Source organism: Salmo trutta, chromosome 3 (assembly GCF_901001165.1).
Source record: "Salmo trutta chromosome 3, fSalTru1.1, whole genome shotgun sequence".
Classification (NCBI taxonomy): Eukaryota; Metazoa; Chordata; class Actinopteri; order Salmoniformes; family Salmonidae; genus Salmo; species Salmo trutta.
The window spans coordinates 54,412,572-54,432,726 of NC_042959.1; the positions used below are offsets into that span (position 1 = coordinate 54,412,572).

Below are 20,155 nucleotides of genomic sequence, written 5' to 3' on the forward strand. Positions count from 1 at the left end.
TTAGCAGGCAAACAATGCATTAGGGTTTGGTGTGCAGGCCATGTAGAAAGAGGATATAGGTGTTGTGCTCAATTGGTCACTGGCAGAGTAGTTGGGTGTCTACAGCTGGCTCTGATATGGTTGGCCATTTTCTGCTTTTCATTATGGCTGCCACAAACGGTAAAATGGGAAAGAACACCAGTCAGTGGGAGCATAGGCATGTAATGTGATCAGACGGATGCACTGAATGGCGGGAACTGTCACAGCAAACAGTGTGTGTGTATATGAGAGGACTGTGTCTCACATTGCTTTCATACCTTGTCACCCACTCATTTCACAATAAAGCACTGTCCCCGTCCCACGGGCCTCACACAATGTGTGGCATTCTATTCATATCTTCCATGCATCGCTGCAAAGGTTGTTTCACTGCTTTTTCTAGTGAAAGATAGTAAGAAATAAGCTCTGATTTGTAGTGTACACTCCTTTTAATGCCTTGGTTGGCACCAGTTTATTGCCCTGTCCCAAACCTCAGTACTCTATAACAGCTCATATAAGACATTCATCCAACCGTTTCCATTGCCACTGGAGGGTCTTCACTGATCTGTCTGATAACTCGAAAACACTAATTTCAGCCTCAAAACTGAACCCCCTTTCATCCTCAAGACTCAGTCAATCTTACCAGACATCTTACCAATCTTACTAAACATCTTACCAATCTTACCAAACATCTTACCAAACATCTTACCAAACATCTTACCAAACACTATAAACCCGTAGCTGATATTGATGTTTTTTTCATGAGAAAGTCTTTACCTAATTCTACATAAAGCTAAGGTGTTTTGTGGTCTGAATCAGTAAACATTTGCTAGCTAACTTGCGACCTGCTTTCTGGCTGAAATCAAGTCAAATTTTATTGCTCACATACACATTTAGCAGATGTTATTGCAGGTGTAGCTAAATGCTTGTGTTACTAGCTTCAACAGTGCAGAAATATCTATTGTAACAATTCACAACAACACACACAAAAGTAAAATAATGGAATTAAGAAATATATAAATATTGGGACGAGCAATGTCAGTGGCATTAAGTAAAATACAGTAGAATAGAATACAGCAAATACATATGAGATGAGCCGGCCTGACTCTTTTCTCTGTATACATCAATGATGTCGCTCTTGAGGCTGGTGATTCTCTGATCCACCTCTACGCAGACGACACCATTCTGTATACTTCTGGCCCTTTGGACACTGTGTTAACTAACCTCCAGACGAGCTTCAATGCCATACAACTCTCCTTCCGTGGCCTCCAACTGCTCTTAAATACAAGTAAAACTAAATGCATGCTCTTCAACCGATCGCTGCCCGCACCTGCCCGCCCGCCTAGAATCACTACTCTGGACGGTTCTGACTTAGAATATGTGAACAACTACAAATACCTAGGTGTCTGGTTAGACTGTAAACTCTCCTTCCAGACTCACATTAAGCATCTCCAATCCAAAATGAAATCTAGAATCAGCTTCCTATATCGCAACAAAGCCTCCTTCACTCATGCTGCCAAACATACCCTCGTAAAACTGACCATCTTACCGATCCTTGACTTCGGCGATGTCATTTACAAAATAGCCTCCAACACTCTGCTCAGCAAATTGGATGCAGTTTATCACAGTGCCATCCGTTTCATCACCAAAGCCCCATATACTACCCACCACTGCGACCTGTACACTCTCGTTGGCTGGCCCTCGCTTCATATTCGTTGCCAAACCCACTGGCTCCAGGTCAAGTCTTTGCTAGGTAAAGCCCCACCTTATCTCAGCTCACTGGTCACCATAGCAGCACCCACCCGTAGCACGCGCTCCAGCAGGTATATTTCACTGGTCACCCCCAAAGCCAATTCCTCCTTTGGCTGCTTTTCCTTCCAGTTATCTGCTGCCAATGTCTGGAACGAACTGCAAAAATCACTGAAGCTGGAGACTCATATCTCCCTCACTAACTTTAAGCATCAGCTATCAGAGCAGCTTACTGCACCTGTACATAGCCCATCCAACTCCCTCATCCCCATATTGTAATTTAATTGTATTTATATATTTTTTGCTCCTTTGCACCCCAGTATCTCTACTTGCACATTCATCTTCTGCACATCTATCACTCCAGTGTTTATTTGCTAAATTGTTATTATTTCACCACTACGGCCTATTTATTGCCTTACCTCCCTAATCTTACGTCATTTGCACACACTGTATATCGACTTTTCTATTGTGTTATTGACTGTACATTTGTTTATTCCATGTGTAACTCTGTTGTTTTTTTTTGCACTGCTTTGCTTTATCTTGGCCAGGTCGCAGTTGTAAATGAGAACTTGTTCTCAACTGGCCTACCTGGTTAAATAAAGGTGAAATAAAAATAAATGTAAAAAAGCAGTATGTAAACATTATTAAAGTGACCAGTGATTCCATGTCTAGGGTTGAGTAACTGGAGGTAGCTGACTAGTGATGGCTATCTAACAGTCTGATAGCTTTGAGATAGAAGCTGTTTTTCAGTCTCTCGGTCCCATCTTCGATGCACCTGTACTGACCTCGCCTTCTGGATGACAGCGGGGTGAACAGGCCGTGGCTCGGGTGGTTGATGATCTTTTTGGCCTTCCTGTGACATCGCTGTAGGTGTCTTGGAGGGCAGGCAGTGTGCCCCTGGTGATGCGTTGGGCGGACCGCACCACCCTCTGGAGAGCTCTGTGATTGCGGGCGGTGCAGTTGCCGTACCAGGCGGTGATACAGCCTGATAGAATGCTCTCAATTGCACATCTGTAAAAGTTTGAGAGGTTCGTAGGGGCCAAGCCAAATTCCTTCAGCCTCCTGAGGTTGAAGTGGTGCTGTTACGCCTTCTTCACCACACTGTCTGTGTGGGGGCACCATTCAGATTGTCAGTGACGTGTACGACGAGGAACTTGAGGCTTTCCACCTTCTCCACTGTGGTCCCTTTTGATGTGGATGGGGGCGTGCTCCCTCTGCTTTTTCCTGAAGTCCACGATCAGCTCCTTCGTTTTGTTGATGTTGAGGGAGAGGCTATTTTCCTGGCACCACTCCACCAGGGTCCTCACCTCCTCCCTGTAGGCTGTCTCGCCATTGTTGGTAATCAGGCCTACTATGGTTGTCGTCTGCAAACTTGATGATTGAGTTGGAGGCGTTTGTGGCCACGCAGTCATGGGTGAACAGGGAGTACAGGAGAGGGCTGAGCATGCACCCTTGTGGGGCCCCAGTGTTTAGGATCAGCGAAGTGGAGATGATGTTTCCTACCTTCATCACCTGGGGGGGCGCCTCGTCAGGAAGTCAAAGACCCAGTTGTACAGGGTGGTGTTCAGACCCAGGGCCCTGAGCTTGATGATGAGCTTGGAGGGTACTATGGTGTTGAAGGCTGAGCTATAGTCAATGAACAGCTTTCTTACATAGGTATTCCTCTTGTCCTGATGGGATAGGGCAGTGTGCAGTGCAATGGCGATTGTATCGTCTGTGGATCTATTGGGGCGGTAAGCAAATTGAAGTGGGTCTAGGGTGTCATATATTATAATAATATAAGAAATAACACACAAAAAAAACTAAATGCTGCAAAGTTCCTTAGGAGCTAGAAGCGGAGCTAGAAGCGGAGCTGCCATGTTTCTCAGCGCCATCTTTCCAGTCTCAAATCAATCTATATGAAATTAAAGAGATTCCAACAAGTTCACACACTCAATGCTGAATACTCCCGCTAGCTAGTGTAGTGAAATTCTAGCTAATAGCACTAGTGAGTTTTCATGATAAGGCAGTTTCTGTTCTGCCGTGACTAGTGGGCTGAGTTCTGCAGCACAGCTGACTGCTCTTTTGCGCCGTTATGGCATTGGCCAAATGTTTCAGAGTAGCAAGGCACAGTGCCAGCTGTCAGTCAGACATATGCTGATTTCTTAAAACAGTCCCATAACTTTGGTGCCGTACAACTTCATCAGCAAGCTGTCAAACTACCTACTCTAATGGCCATTCAAACAGGTTGCCTCAGCTGATCGAGCATTGTTTGCCGTAGTAGCCAGTGCATCATAGCTATGGAGAGTGGAGAATTAGGAACTAGTGTTAGGCGGTTGAGCAAAATTATGATTCTTAGAGATGAGTTCCACCTTTGCTTAGACAGATGGCTCCTGGCAACTGTACGTCACGTTAGAATGACGCCATCTTATGTGAGAAAATGCTGGAGAGTGTTCACCTCAATTAGGTCATTCTTATTCAGTTGGGTGCGAACTAAGTTCTGACACCAGTCCAAACCAGTAGTACCTCAATAAGTATGCTGCCAGTGCTATTTTCCCCTTCCTCCTTTCTTTCCTTCCTTCCTTCCTTGCTTCCTTTTCCCCACAGCCATCTTCCTCAATGTTAAAGGAGGGCATCGCCACACATGAATGTGCTGTGACAAATTGGCTTGGGGACAAGGCAGATGGTGACTGGGAGGGGACTGGTTGTCACGCCGTTTGGTGACATAAATTGATCTCGCGGAGCGGAACTCATGCTCCGCTTGTGTAATCCTGCATACACACTTTCTCACACACACCCCTCCCTGCCTACTTTACCCCCCCCCCCATTACTATCAATGATGTGTGCAGTGGATGCGCGTGTAACCTGTCACAGGCTCTCCGCTCCACTACCCTGGAAAAGAAGGGACAAGGAGGGATTTGACAGAGACGAGTCAGACTAATGGTAGGTCTAGGAGACTCAGGGGTTTACAGCAATATAGGCACTGTACATGTCAGGATGTCAACAACGAGATGTTCTGTTTACACCGTTGCCGTCGTCGACATTTGAGCAGCTAGTTTGTCTGAATGCCCGAAGTCCCTGTGGACAGTATTCAAGCAAATCCAGTTCCTATGTTTCAACGCAGGTTGATGCATGTTGCTTACTTTTGATTTATGCTTCAATATTTTGCTTACAGATGTAGCTTTCGTATTTTGTAACTCGACAGACTCCTGCCTCAAAGTAGTTTTTCCTCTGTTCATTGATACGATTTGCATTTATCATCTCAAACCGGTGGTGGGTGGGTGGCTGGTTTAGGATAATTGTGGGCTTTGGCTCTTTTCACCTGGAGCGTGATGGGATAACTTTCCCACGATGACTTAATATTCTGTGAACACAATGCGTTAAGCTCCGGATATTGATCCACAGATCATTGCGTCCTGTGGGACTTTCCCCTGAGCATCTGTGGGATCTTCTGTGTGGGAATGTTAATGCACCCCAACCTCGACTGGTCCTTAGAGACCTTGGGAGGCAACACAGTGGAGATGAGTGAGAAAAAAACGAGCTAGGCTGTGTGTTCTTCCACTCAAGGAATTAAATAGCGACAAAGCGAAAACTTTCAACTGTGTTTGCATTTTGATTGCATTTTAATGTAGGCCTGTAGGGAAGATAGGCCATGTGGAGATGTTCATATTGAAACGTATCCTCTTTTTTATGTTCCTAACTTGTTTGATAAGATTAGTACAGATTTTCTCATGGGACGCCACATGGGACCCTGACCCCAAGTTTGGGAACGAATCCAATACAACTTATTACTGAGTACCACTCTCCATATTTTCAAACATAGTGGTGGCTGCATCATGTTATTGGTATGCTTGTAATCGTTAAGGACTGGGGAGTTTTTCATGATAAAATAGAAATGGAATGCAGCTAAGCACAGGCAAAATCCTAGAGGAAAACCTGGTTCAGTCTGCTTTCCACCAGACAGGTGGAGATGAATTCACCTTTCAGCAGGACAATAAACTAAAAGGCCAAATTTTCACTGGAGTTGCTTACCAAAAAGACAATGAGTGTTCCTGAATGGCCGAGAAACAGTTGACTTAAATCTGCTTGAAAATCTATGGCCAGACCTTAGTGGTTGTCTAGCTCTTAGAGACCTACCCAGAAAGACTTACAGCCGTAATCGCTGCCAACGGTGCTTCTACAAAGTATTTACTCAGGGGTGTGAATACTTATGTAAATTAGGTAATTCTCAATTTCATTTTCAATAAATTTGAAAATTTCATTATGGGTTATTGTGTGTAAGTTTTGAATTCGGGCTGTAACACAACAACATGTGGAATAAGTAAAATAACTCAGGCCCTCGGCCTGTGCCGCGAGAGGATGGAGTTAGCCGTTTGAGAGTGGTGAATGTGCTGCTAAAAAGGCAAATCAGGGGGATGCAGGTGATCATAATGAACAAACCACTGTTCATAATTCCACTTGTTCGCAAAGGCAGGCGCGATTAGAATGGTCAAATAAATTATTTAAGCGTTCTGAGCTTTGATGAATGCTAGGAACAATATTTAGATGTTGACCGGTAATTGACCCGTCATTTATTTTATTTATTGTGTACAAAATATATATATATTTTTTATTACAAAAAACTGAGGTCCAACCCTTGGTGTCCTCATATGTAGTTACGGACATGCTCTGCTTTTGTACTTTGCTGAGTTCGAAGTAACTTGGCGGCCATTTTCCTTCCACATGGAATGTTAGTGATGCAACTTCTTCATCCAGTTAACGTTCCTCTGAAAAAACATGAACTTCACACAGCATGGAATTTTTTATGAGGTGTCCTCTCAGACACTCCAGGCTGTAGGGTTCGATCCAAACCTCTCTCTCGCACACGCACACGCACACGCACACGCACACACACATACCCTTAAGTACTTAAGCTGTGAGGAGACAAGCAGCACTCCCTCTGTGATAACAGCTCTACTGTCAACAAGACTATCTGCGGACTTTACTCCCCCAAACCCTAGGACTCTCTCACTCCGTAAAATCTAGCCAAATGAAAGCTGCAGGCAGAGACATGTAAATAAATCCTGTCACCAAGGTGGAAGAGAAATGCCTCTACAACCACAGAATGAGTTCTACAATGTCAACAGCAAGGCTGGTTATGTATGGCCTATCTGACCTCCACTACCCTCTGTCCTACTCTCGCTCCTCTCCTTTCCTCCTCTCCTCTCCCCACCGCCAGGTCTGGATGAAGACATCAGTCAGGTAGGAGATTCAGGTTTCCTGATTGTGTTTTGCTATACCCCACTAAACCACCTCCCAGGGTGATTCTTTGCCAGACTTTCGGTTTGAGGTCTAAATAAATACTGAAATTGCTCTCATTTCAGAAGGTTGCTATATGATCCTTGTTGGCTCTAAAAGTAGGAGTCCTGGTTTTGTTGCAGATTTAGAAAGTCCTAAAGCCTTTGCGATGTTTTATGTTAAACTAGTGAAAGAAAATTCAGTAGATTAATGAATGCAGGTTTGCCTTTAACTATGTACTGTAAGGTAATGGGACTTGCTTGTTTTTGCCATTTGACTTAAGACATGTACTGAGCTTTCTTGGAATGTAACTTCATGTATGCAAATGTATTCAGCTATTGAATAATGTTCACTTTGAGGGGAAAAATCAAAATTCATTTAATCATCTTAAAGTTCATATTTTCTTATTAAAATTACATCACTTTCACCCTTCAGATAACTCCTGAACAAATTCAAATTGATTTACTTGGACAGTTGGCTGTCATCCAAAATAGCTACTTTAGTTTTAATAGGAAGTCCTTTTTTAGCTTTTGGCTGTTTGCACTTGTCATCTTGACATTCCCCCTTGTCTGTGCTTTTTCAGTGCAGGGCATCGAGGTGAACCTAGAATGCTTTTAAAATCTACATAATTGGTGGGCGCACATGCATGCACGTGCGCACACTGTCCTTAAAGTACAGTACATTCTGAGAGAGTAGGAATTCTGATTTGATGTTGAACAGTAGAACATGAGTGTGGGTGAAGTCTTTCATCTGCCATCTGCATTATCATGTCAATATTGTCAACATTAATCCGCATCAGCCTGTTTCACACTTGACCTTTCTTGATTGACTTGACTACATACACCCGTGGCTGCCTAAGAGGCTAGAGCAAGTTTTATTTTTTATTTAATTTTTGTAGCAACAAAAAAAAATCTATGAATTTTTTTGTTAGACATTAAGATTAACAACACCAGGAAATCAGCTACAAGTGACTTTAATTTAAGAAATCTGTTCCCAAGTATTCCTATGCGTAATAGAGAAACACGTGATCATATACAAATGTACGCAAGGTTTGAAATGATTGTTTTAGTCAAACATTATGCATTATATATCCACAAATGTATGTGGACACCCCTTCAAATTTGTGGATTCGGCTATTTCAGCCACACCCGTTGCTGACAGGTGTATAAAATCGAGCAAACAGCCATCTCCATAGACCAACATTGGCAGTAGAATGGCCTCACTAAAGAGACTTTTAAAGTGGCACCATCATAGGATGCCACCTTTCCAACAAGTCAGTTCGTCAAATGTCTGCCCTGCTAGAGTTGCCCTGGTCAACTGTAAGTGCTGTTATTGTGAAGTGGAAACATCTAGGAGCAACAACGGCTCAGCCGCAAAGTGGTAGGCCACTCAAACTCACAGAATGGGACCGCTGAGTGCTGAAGCGCGTAGCCCGTACAAATCGTCTGTCCTTAGTTGCAACACTCACTACCGAATTCCAAACTGCCTCTGGAAGCAACGTCAGCAGAAGAACTGTTTGTCAGGAGCTTCATTACATGGGTTTCCATGGCCGTGCAGCCACACACAAGTCTAAGATCGCCATGCACAATGCCAACCATCAGCTGGAGTGGTGTAAAACTCGCCGCCATTGCATTCTGGAGCAGTAGAAACGCGTTCTCCGGGGTGATGATTCACGCTTTACCATCTGGCAGTCCAATGGAAGAATCTGGGTTTGGTAGATGCCAAGAGAACGCTACCCGCTTGAATGTATAGTGCCAACTGTAAAGTTTGGTGAAGGAGGAATAATGGTCTGGGGCTGTTTTTCATGTTTCGGGCTAGGTCCCTTAGCTCCACTGAAGGGAAATCTTAATGCTACAGCATACAATGACGTTCTAGATGATTCTGTGCTTCCAACTTTGTGGCAACACTTTGGGGAAGGCCCTCTCCTGTTTCAGCATGACAATGTGCCCGTGCACAAAGCGAGGTCCATAGAGAAATGGTTTGTCGAGATCGTTGTGGAAGAACTTGACTGGCCTGCACAGAGCCCTGACCTCAACCCCATCGAACACCTTTGGGATGAATTGGAACGTCGACTGCGAGCCAGGCTTAATTGCCCAACATCCGTGCCCGACCTCACAAATGCTCTTGTCCCCACAGCAATGTTCCAACATCTAGTAGAAAGCCTTCCCAGAAGAGTGGAGGCTGTTATAGCAGCAAAGGTGAGACCAACTCCATATTAATGCACCTCATTTTGGAATGAGATGTTCGATGAGCAGGTGTCCACATACTTTTGGTCATGTAGTGCATCTGTTTGGGCTTCTTGCGGTCAATTTGCTGTCTACAAATGATTTGTATTTATGTCCCCCCCCCCCGACCATCCGCTAGTTGATGTTCCCTGGGCTATAGGGATAGAGGACTTTCCCCTATCGTCTGTATATTTTCAGTTTGTTAAATGCCAGCCACTAAAAGATGTAAATATATTGAGACTCCTATGGGTCAGAGTAACTCACAGTTATTAACTTTTTGCTACCCAAGAATGTGTGTGATGAAGCTCAGCACTGGATACAGGCAGCCAACCGGCTCAGAGCACAGCTGTATCAGTCCAGGACTCAAAGCTTCGGGCCAAAAGGACACAGTGTGGTCCATCACTGAGCGCTGATTAAAAGTGTGCGTGTCACGGACAGGGCAGTGGTGACATATGGCTGTGGAGCTTTAGCACACAGAAAAGACATCTGCACTGCCAATCCCAGGAATGAAGAAAAATAAGAGATTAAAGTGTATCTCTACCCGGGAGAGAGACTAAATCCATGAGCATGGCTAATTTTAGATGGCACAGGGATGTAACGAAATGGAAGTTAGTCGTCACTATTGCTACTTCCAGACTTTAATTGACATGGCATTTCAACACAAAGGAAGTAGTTTCTACTCTGGAAGACAATTTGAACATTAGATCATTTTTATTTGGGCTGTAACTATACCTGGGCCTCATTAGAGATGTCAGTCTATTTCGATAGTTAAGTTTCAATCGTAGGGTTATGGTGTAAGAGAACTGACTTGCAAAGTCGACCTTCGCTTTACAAGGAAGGCATCACTTGCTATTTGGGGATTTTATGAACCCTAACGCCCAGGCGTAGCACTGTATGGAATGTTTTGACGGGTCCTTTTAAAGTGTGTGTGTGTGTGTGTGTGTGTGTGTGTGTGTGTGTGTGTGTGCACAGTTTCAAATGGATTTGATTTGGATGAATGCCAGACCACAAATTTGAAAGATTTAATAGGGAAAAAATGGGTGCAGTCATGAAATGTACATTTTATTGCATGTTTACACATTTTGACTTTGCGCTGTAGTCTGTTGGGCAGATTTGTGTAAATCAACAATAAAACTATCAGAAGGAGCTGTTTTATAGCATGTAGAGTTGAGTTCGCCTCAGCTTTTCATGCTTCAGTTTTCATCAAATCATATTTCCCTTAAGTAATATTGACCATCCAAATCATTAGTAGCATGTGATCTTGGTAATTCAACATAAGACCTGGGTCAGATTGAGAAGTAAACCATGAAAATGATATTTAGAAAGTTATTTCAAGTACACAATCCATTAAAAGCTATTTTGATGCCACCTTAATGACACCTTGAAAATCTAATATCCTGGCACACTTTATTTGGAACACCTATTTAGGAAAAGTTCATTTGTACCCCAGTACCATATTGGTTAATTTGACTCCTTAGACAGCCGCAATCACCAAGCAGGGACCTGTTTATAGAGTGTCGTCTTATAGCTTTAAAAATATCTCACTCCATTTAGATTTAGCTAGTTATTTTTCTTACGTGATGATTTGTAGAGCAGATACTGCAAAGGGCATCTATATTAAAAACTCTTCTCATATCCTTCTTAGTTGTGCGGAATGCGTCTCACCACTTTCTATTGCAGTACAATGCAGTCTCCATTCTAGAGGACGTTTCCTATTAGAAAATAAATTCAATTCAACATCAAGGTCAAGATAGCAGTATAGTGTCGCCACATTTCACATGAGGGGGAAAGTCAACCTCTAAGTGAGCAAATGCGGTCGGTGATGATGAGGCGGCCCAGGAATAGTTTGACAAACCCTTTCACCCGAGACAAATTAAAAGTGTCACCGACCTGTACGTGGCTGTTCTCACATTTCCTGTGATGTTCTATGATAAGCCAGCGCTGATATGAACAACTGCCAACAAAGGGCTGCCTGCCTGCCCGTTGAGCAGGGAGGCGAGGAGGCTTAGGGACGACAGGGTAACAGGACACCTCCAAGTATTGATTGGAGCAGGGCAGACGTCCAGACGACCCACAGGTCGTTCTGCGGCTGGCTGCTGCTATAGCTGTGGCTGTCTGTACCTTGAAGGGAGCATTTGAGAAACCTGACACAACACACAAAGCAAAAACACACGTTCACTTCCTATATACACTGAGTATACCAAACATTGAGAACACCTTCCTAATATTGAGTTGCACCCCGTTCCCGCGTTTGCTCTCAGAACAGTCTCAGTTCATTGGGCATGGACTCTACACAGTGTCGAAAGTGTTCCACGGGGATGCTGGCCTATGTTGACTCCAATAATTTCAATAGTTGGCTGGATATCCTTTGGGTGGTGGACCATTCGTGATACACACGGGAAACTTCTGAGCGTGAAAAACCCAGCAGTGTTGCAGTTCTTGACACAAACAGGTGCGCCTGGCACCTACTACCATACCCCATTCAAAGGCACTTACAATTTTTTTGTACACAATCCATGTCTCAAGGCTTAAAAATCCTTCTTTAACCTGTCTTCTCCCCTTCATCTACACTGATTTGAATTGGATTTAATAAGTGGCATCAATAAGGGATCATAGCAGTCAGTCTGTCATGGAAAGAGCAGGTGTCCTTGTGTACTCAGTGTATGTACACACCTACAGAGCATTTCCCAATGACACAGAAGGAGATTATTATCCAACTCTTTTACACACCCTCACAGTTGTACATTTGCCACACACGAAACACACGTTCCCTTCGTACACACGTACAGTACACAACAAAACACAGACAATAGATACACACACACTCGGTGCGGTGTCACAAGAGTAATAGCCTCCGGTTCCCTCCTGCACACAGACTGAGAATCTCAAATACGACAAGCAGAGTGTATTTATCACACACTCACACTTAATGACACTATCGCCCAGGCTTAACGGCACCCATACACCACTATCTAGCCTGTTATAGATGGGCCTGTTGGTCTCCTCTCTTTTCCATTACGGCTGCCTGCTCATACCTTCCCACCAGTGGAGGCTGCTGAGGGGAGGACGGCTCATAATAATGACTTGAAAGGAGCAAATGGATTGGCATGTATTTGATACCATTCCTCTAATTCCGCTCCAGCCATTACCACGAGCCTGTCCTCCCCAATTAAGGTGCCACCAACCTCCTGTGCTTCCCAGGGCTGCTGAGGGAGAGAAGGAGAAGTGAGTAGTGGGTGGTGGTAAGTCGGGGGGGACGCTGGAAGCAACAGACCGCTTTTGTTTTTCTCCCCCTCTCTCGCTCTCTGTTTTTCTGTCCATCTTTCATTCTCGCCCTCGCCCTGTGGATTTGTCTAGTCTCTCTTTGTGCCTGCTGCGTTTCGCTTTTTGACTTCAGGACAACAAATGCAGATGAGTGTTTGTGCATGGACGGAGGAGCAGCGGGAGGCTCGACAGAAAAATACTACAAACGGTGCTTTGATCCACACTGACTGTTGTTTTGTTTGAGAGTGGGCAGCATTCTATACAACGGCTCTCACCTCATCTCGACCCTTACCAAATGTCTGTCAAGAATGACCAGGCCGCTTTATTGTGTTCTATACATTTGAAACAAAGGGTTGCTGCATTGTACAGTATTTAGCTAGCTTGATAACTCATTGATCGTGCTTTGTGAACTGTAGTCAGTGTCTCAACTGAATAGTAGAATGGCTGGATACACTAGCAGTATTGTACTGTATGTCCATCATAAAGATCTATCTAGAAGGAGAAAATGTGTTAACACTTGACACCAGCGTCATAACATGTTATGGCATGGTCATAACTATATCAATATGTCATAACTGCTGACATAACTTGTCATAACCTGTCATAATATCGTCATAACACTGTCGTGACCTATATATTTACACCTGTTGTGACATATTGGGTTATTTTATGGCTGGTTGTGACATCTACATAAGTGTCAAAACCCAAATTTATCCAATAGTTTTTTCCTCTGACAAAAAGTTTTTTTTTTTAAGTCCGTTATGGTTGTTGTAATGAATTATTTTGTCCATTTTTTTCCCCCATCATATTTTAGATAACTTGTAGAAAATACACTTTATGACACTGTCAAGAAGCATTATGACCATCATAATCATATGAGCCAGATAGACCTATCACGTACATGCCCTTATAGCAGTCATCAGTCAAAAAGAGGGTGTTTGTCCTGCTCCTGCATTCATCCCAGTCATCAGCAACAGAGCATTGGGCTAGGTGCACGTCTAATTTGTGCGCAACTACAATGATAATTTAATATGGGCAATTTCTAAAAATGGTATATAACATAGCCTACTTGTCCACAGTATGTTTATGGTGTAATGGAATGTTTTGCCTTATGTAGGTGTCATAGCCAGCCATAAAATAATGCTATATATGTCACAGCCTGTCTAAATATGTGTAATGACAGTGTTATGTCCATATTATGACAAGTTATGTCAGCTATTATGACATAGTTATGGCTGTGTCATTACGTGTTATGATGCTAGGTGTCAGGTAAAGTGTTACCGAAAATGATTTGAACTCTAATTAGTTGGGCTTCTAAGCAACTCCGGAGCCCTTTAACGACTTTTGGGATTTAGCCGAAAGGTAAGAGCTTATCCTCCCTAAGGGCTGCAGGAGCTACAGTATCTGCGCTGTGATCAGAGACTCACTTTAACAGCTCAGAGACACATTTACACACACTCCAACCCTCAGTCTCCATGCCCATACTTAACCTTAGTCAACAGTCTGTGGACTAGAGAAAGCATTGTTGGCACCAACTAGTAGGGCCGGGACGATACCAGCATCGTAATATTTTGAAATGAAAACACCAAGCAGACCAAACATTTTGATCCTTTAAAATCCTGCTGTATTTAAAATATTGTGTGCTATAGCTTGGGAAATACATAAATGTAACTCTGGATGACAACATAATGTTTGTTTCCAACATTAGGACTGTTTTCCTAAAGAAGTTAAATCCTCTTCACGTTTTGTTTCCTTGCCACGATACTAACGAGTATCGCGATACTGGTATGCCTGTCCTGCTCCTCAATGACTCCTTTCTCTTCCAGTGCACCTCTAGCTCTGGTCTGGTGCACTTCTAGCTCTGGTCTGGTGCACTTCTAGCTCTGGTCTGGGCTAGAGTCATGAGATCCATTGTTTACTGTAATACACTATCCAGAAATAAAATATGTCCTAAAATAAAAATCCTGAATAGTGTTATTCTAGTGTGCCTGTTTGTTAGCTGTTGTTGTTTTGGCACCTTAACCTCTCAATGTTGTGTGGAGCTGTCAGTACATCTGCTGAGCTGAGATTGAGTGGGATTGATTGCCTGGCTGATTCCAGATCAGTGCACTGAGAGGTCACAGACGTCATCCTCATTTACAGCGACTGGTTCTTTCTCAGCACAACAGGGCTAGACTACATGTCCCCAGGACATTGTCTTCTCAGGCAGGCCTGCGCTACCAACCCAAGCATTTTGATAGTACTTCAGACTGACACAAGTAGCCTTCAGCACACCAAGAAGAGCCTCACTTCACATTATGTTTATGAGCAGCCAATGGTCATGGACTTTCTGGAGCTGAGAAATAAGTGCCACAGCAATAACATGAGATATATGGAGCAAAAAGCCCCCGGGGTCTTGGGGATGCCTCTCGATGATGTCATCAGTTGTGAGAAGGCATTAATGATGTCCGGTTCATCCACTGAGGCCATAACCCGAACGTAGGGATGCCCTGATAACCCTATGCTCTCTCTCGCTCGCTCTCGCGCTCTCCTGACTCTCCCTCAGGCAGTGTGTGATGGTGTTGTTAAGAGTGGCAGCCTGGTGGGTCTGAATGGGAAGATGTTTGGTTATGGGATGTATGTTGGGAATGGGGACTGTTTGTAGCCCAGACAATGATGAAGCGTTTAATCTCCACAGGAACAGTGAAGCACGCAGGCATGATAATACCATTACAGCGAGGAGCATTCTCCAGAACCCCTCCATCGCTCCTCACCTGATTTATATGTCCCTTCATCAGCATCGACTTCTCAGATTGGAAAATCATTCATTTATTAAAGAGGTCGGCCATTTTGTGCACCAGCTGCTAAAGAACATATTGTTGTCACCAACCCGTCTTGCGTGCCCGCTTCCTTTTAAAAAAGTATATTTTCGGTTAATGTGACAAGGATGGATCTGGTGGGTGACGGCAGTGTGATTGCGGACGCTATTTATCTTCCTTTCACAACTATTCTGTCTCTAATGTTACGCCTGAGTCCTTGACTAGGTGCTTTCTACATGTTTTCACACGTGTCATTGTGTGCTTGTCCTGCGTCATAAGGGCTCTATCTATGGCTCTGACAAACATGGTACAGGTCCTTCAAACAGAATAAAAGAAATATATTCAATTGGCACAATGCGCCTGAGATGAGTAAATTGAGGGGTTTGATTCATCTTCCTTCACTACCTCTAAAGTTCACTCGCAGATGAAGCCTAACTCCGGAACACCGTGACACTCCAAATTCACGTCGATAATTCATGTGTCTTCCAACTTTCAGAATTGGAATGCAGAGATTGAAGTGCAAACAGTGCACCCATCTAATTGGTGCCTGGGGAGGTTCCATTTGCTGGAGAGCATAGAGAAAGATGGAGATCAAAGAGCTTTCTGTTAATAGAGATGTCGCACTCTCTCATTGTTCCCTACCTTAAATACGGAGACGGATACAAAGGCATTGTGAGAGCATCATCACAGCCGTCCTCAGCTCAAGCACCATTCAGTGCCTTAAAGAAAGGTTGCTCTCCACATGTTTTAAAACATTTTATTTACTTAATTGACCCTGTTTCTAAGGGGCTCAGTCTCAGTACCTCTCCTTGTAAGGCCATGATATAGAAGGGTAGAAGGAAAATAGCAAAGAACACTCCGTCTCCTTCATGAGTTGTTCCTTTTGTTATGTTAGAACATTAGTTATTAAACCTACTGTACAGTTCGTTGGCCATAACCGTAAACTTTGTTTCTTCTATTTCTCATCGCTCTGCAGTGAGCGTAATTATTGTTGTCCTTCAGAATCAGCCTGGCACCGATGCGCTGATAGACAGGCTTTATTTCTGCACTGGCAGCAGAACGAGGGCTCGCCAAGCCAGAGAACCACCGCAGTGCCTAATCAGAGCCGTGTGATGAGGGGGATCAGCCCCCCCCCCCCCCCCCCACACACACACACACCCTCTCACTCTCAATGAGCCCAAATCTAATCACAGTGAGGCAGACCAGCCGCTTAGCTCAGTCACCCCGCCCATTAGCTTGCACCACCACCCAAGGGGCCCTGGCACAAGCAGGAAGACACATCTCCACCCCGCTGCTGCTCTGTACTGTACCACCAAGGCTGAACTCGGGGGTCCTAAGTGATAGGAGGGTCCAGGGCTAGCCCCCCCCCTTGGTGATAATAAAGAGCCACTGGAGAACGCTGAGCGATCAGCAACCTGATGAGCACTGACAGCGCTGCTTATTCACCTCATCCTCTCCTCCCTTTCTACTCTCCCTCGCTTATATCGGTGTGGCGCGTTTCATCTTTCCCAGCAGGAGTGTGGTGAGTAGCATCTTCATCTGGCCGCTCTCTCTGCTCTACCCTCCTCTCCTCTCCCCTCCGGGCGGTCGGCAGTTCTGGTGAAGTAATGATAGGCTCCGCTGGTACTATAGTCTACAAAGCGTAGTGGGAGGGAGCACTATCTCTGTTCCTATTGTTGACCTGTCAGAGGAGAGGACACTGCACGACAGCAGCGTTGAGTTTGCCATATTTGTATATTGTGCATAAAAGCGAGGCTTTGAATACCGCTGACTTTGATGTTGAAGATACGTTTAGTGTGAATACTGACAGTTTTGCTATTGTTTAAACTTTAATTTAGCTCTATGAATGATGTGTCTTTTTTTTGTTCTACCACCCGCATCAACACTGAAATATTAAAGCTGTTGACATACTGCATGTTATGATACAATTGTATGTCATACTGGTGAGCCTGTTATTTTTAAGCATGTACTGTGGGAGTTAAACTGCTGCTTTGTGAAATCAAACTCTCAGAATTTGAACCTTCTCAAAAGCTGTTACTCCTGCTTGCAATGCAACTCTCTTCACCTTTTTGACTTGTGCCAAACAACTGCCCTCTCCAGGTTTGAGAAAGTGCACCACTGCAATTGATAAAGAGCTTCACTGCCCTTCCCAATATGACTCATCCGCAATCCCTCCACAATCCTTTCTCCACGGTGCTAGATAACCAAACACTTTCCCGCCCACCTTTAAAACACCCCTGAGGGGAATGTTCCGAAGACTGGCCGAGTAACTCTGTGCACGGGATGGCTCCTGCTGTGTGCTGTTGGGTCTGGAGGCAGCCGGTTTGGAGTACTGAAATAAATATGTAAAAATAGAAACAAACACACCACACACACACACCACACACACACACACACACACACAATGACACCTCAACAAAAAAACATAAACACAGATTCCTGTTCCCCCGCCTGGGTCTGCAGAAGCAGACTTTGAGGATCCAATTATGATGCCCTTGAGGGAATGACAGTGCTGGAGTTTCTGTCAATAGAGGTTCAGGTAGTGTTTCTCAATAACACTTTGAATTATTGATGATGGGGAGATTGAGAGGAGGAGGTAGATAACATTCAGTTTTAGTTATGAGGTGGAGACGACGGGAGGAGGGTCGAGGAGGGAGCTTGAACGACATCTGCATTTTCCTGCCAGTAGGTCTGATGAAGTGACCCGGGGTTACACTCATCCATAGATGTCACACTAGAAACAGTAGAGGAAAATTGGGATGGATGGATGGATGGATACTGTGGATGGATGGATGGATACTGTGGATGGATGGATACTGTGGATGGATGGATACTGTAGATGGATGGATACTGTAGATGGATGGATGGATACTGTAGATGGATAGACAGAGAGAGGGATTTTCCAGTGAATTACAGGGCTTGTCTGAAGATAAAAATAAATAATGAAGACGAGGCAGACAAATGAAGAGGATAACCTTAGTGTGTGTCTGATCTGTCTCTCGCTGATAGCCTTTGGGGCTTTTTTCATCTCAAGTAGACACAAAGACGATGGATGACGCTCTCAGCGGTTCTCCCGATCGATCGGACGACCGTCTCAGTGTCTGTGTCTTGCATAGATCCCTGTCTGAAGTCTGGCCAGCTCGCCCGCTGTGGCGGGATGCCTTACAGGTTTAGGCCCAGACTGGTGGCAGTGGCACTTTTCTCAGAGATTGATACCAGTAAACAGAAAGTAATGGGTGCCAGTTATTTTTCTATGTATCGCTGCTGTAGTGTGTTTGAGTTGTCAACATCTCTCGGTCCTTGAACATTGGTGAGATATTTCAAACCAATATTTAGATGCTCCCTTTCAGTCTCATTTTTAGAGAGCCCTCAGCCCACGGTTACTGAACCTTTGCATGGACTTTGTACAGTATAACTTCTTCCTATAGTACAACTTCAGTTGACTCTCACTGTCAACTTGATTTAGCCCAACATCATTCCTAGAGAGAGAAGCTGGTGGGGATGAGTTGGAGACTTGATGGGCTGCCGTGGCTGACAAACGAGCTTTAATCTGTGGGGACCCTTCCGTGTGGAAGGCGTAGAGCACTCTTACGTAGGGTGACAATAGATGGCCCATCTCACAGGACGACCCGTCACTTTATCTAAACCCTATGGGCGAGGAGGCCATCACAGCATCCCTTTGGGGCAAGTTGAGTGGCAGTGATGGCAGGGAGGGTCCTGACCTCCACTGACAGACACATCTCGCCCTGGATAGCCATGGTGCCCCGTGTCTCCGCTCCCCTCTCCCAAACTCTTTCCTCCTGCCCATGCAACTGTCAGATAAAGACTATAAGGAGAGATTCCACGACACTGCCACCATCCGTTTGAAATGCAAATTCCAGAACTAAGGGACTATAGGGGCCAAAAGGAAAGCAGCCAGCCGTCATTCCCTCTTGACCCAGCATGCTAATAGGGCTTTCAGAATGTTGTCACTGAGGCCTCCCTTGAGCCGCTCTCATGTTGCTACTGCAGGGCCTCTGAAATTCCCCATCGACTTCATCTGACATGTTGTTATTCAACAGCAAGTTTAAGTTTCTGACCCTCATCTAGATCAAGTGTTGACTTCATTCACAGAACTTGGCCTGTCAAAGCCTGCCAATATTGCAACTCTGACACTGACATCCAACATTGTTGCACTCCTGCCCCAACTGAAAGTAGAATTCAGAAGTAACTGATAAAGAAGTGTTTAAAACTACTGTGAAAGTAGTTAAACCAGCAGAGGCAATAAAGGTCTGAAGCCTGCTGGCCTTGCTGGATGTGGTTGAACTTGTAGAGGTGCTTTCAAAGACTCCAGGAAGTTAATTTATGAGCAACAGTAGGATGAACTCCTAGCACCACCAGCATGTAGTAGTCATCTGAAAATCACCCATAGAAATCTCCTCCGTATCCTGCGGGAGCTGTTCCCCAATTATTGTCCAATGCTCCTTGATCCCAATTCCAATTTGCCTCGGCGGCGTCTGTGTGGTTAGCCGTTGGAAATCTAATTAGCGAAGTTCCTTTTTCTGTGGGGCTCATGTAGAGAGTTGAAAGGGCCCTCGGGCAGAAGAGGGGCTTGTTGAGAAGTAGCATCTAACACAAAGTCTACAGAAGGCGGAGAGTTGAGAATTCAGAGTGATAGGAGGAGCATCATACTTCCTGAAAACCGTATGTGAATCATCAGCTGCATACAGTGCTGCCACACTGAGCACTCTGTAGGGGAGTGGATGTCTCGAGGTAAGAGGAGAGTTGTCTGTGACTAGAAAACGGTCTCTATTCAGCAGCTAATCGTCAGTCTTGTGATGGTGCATCATGGGACAGTGTTCAGGGTTC

The 20,155-nt window shown here is 44.5% G+C and overlaps 1 protein-coding gene across 2 annotated transcripts in view; it reads left to right on the forward strand.

Moving 5' to 3' along the window:
- LOC115179058 (semaphorin-6D) overlaps positions 1–20,155 on the forward strand; it is a 119,649-nt gene that overhangs the window by 58,660 nt on the left and 40,834 nt on the right. The window lies entirely within an intron of this gene.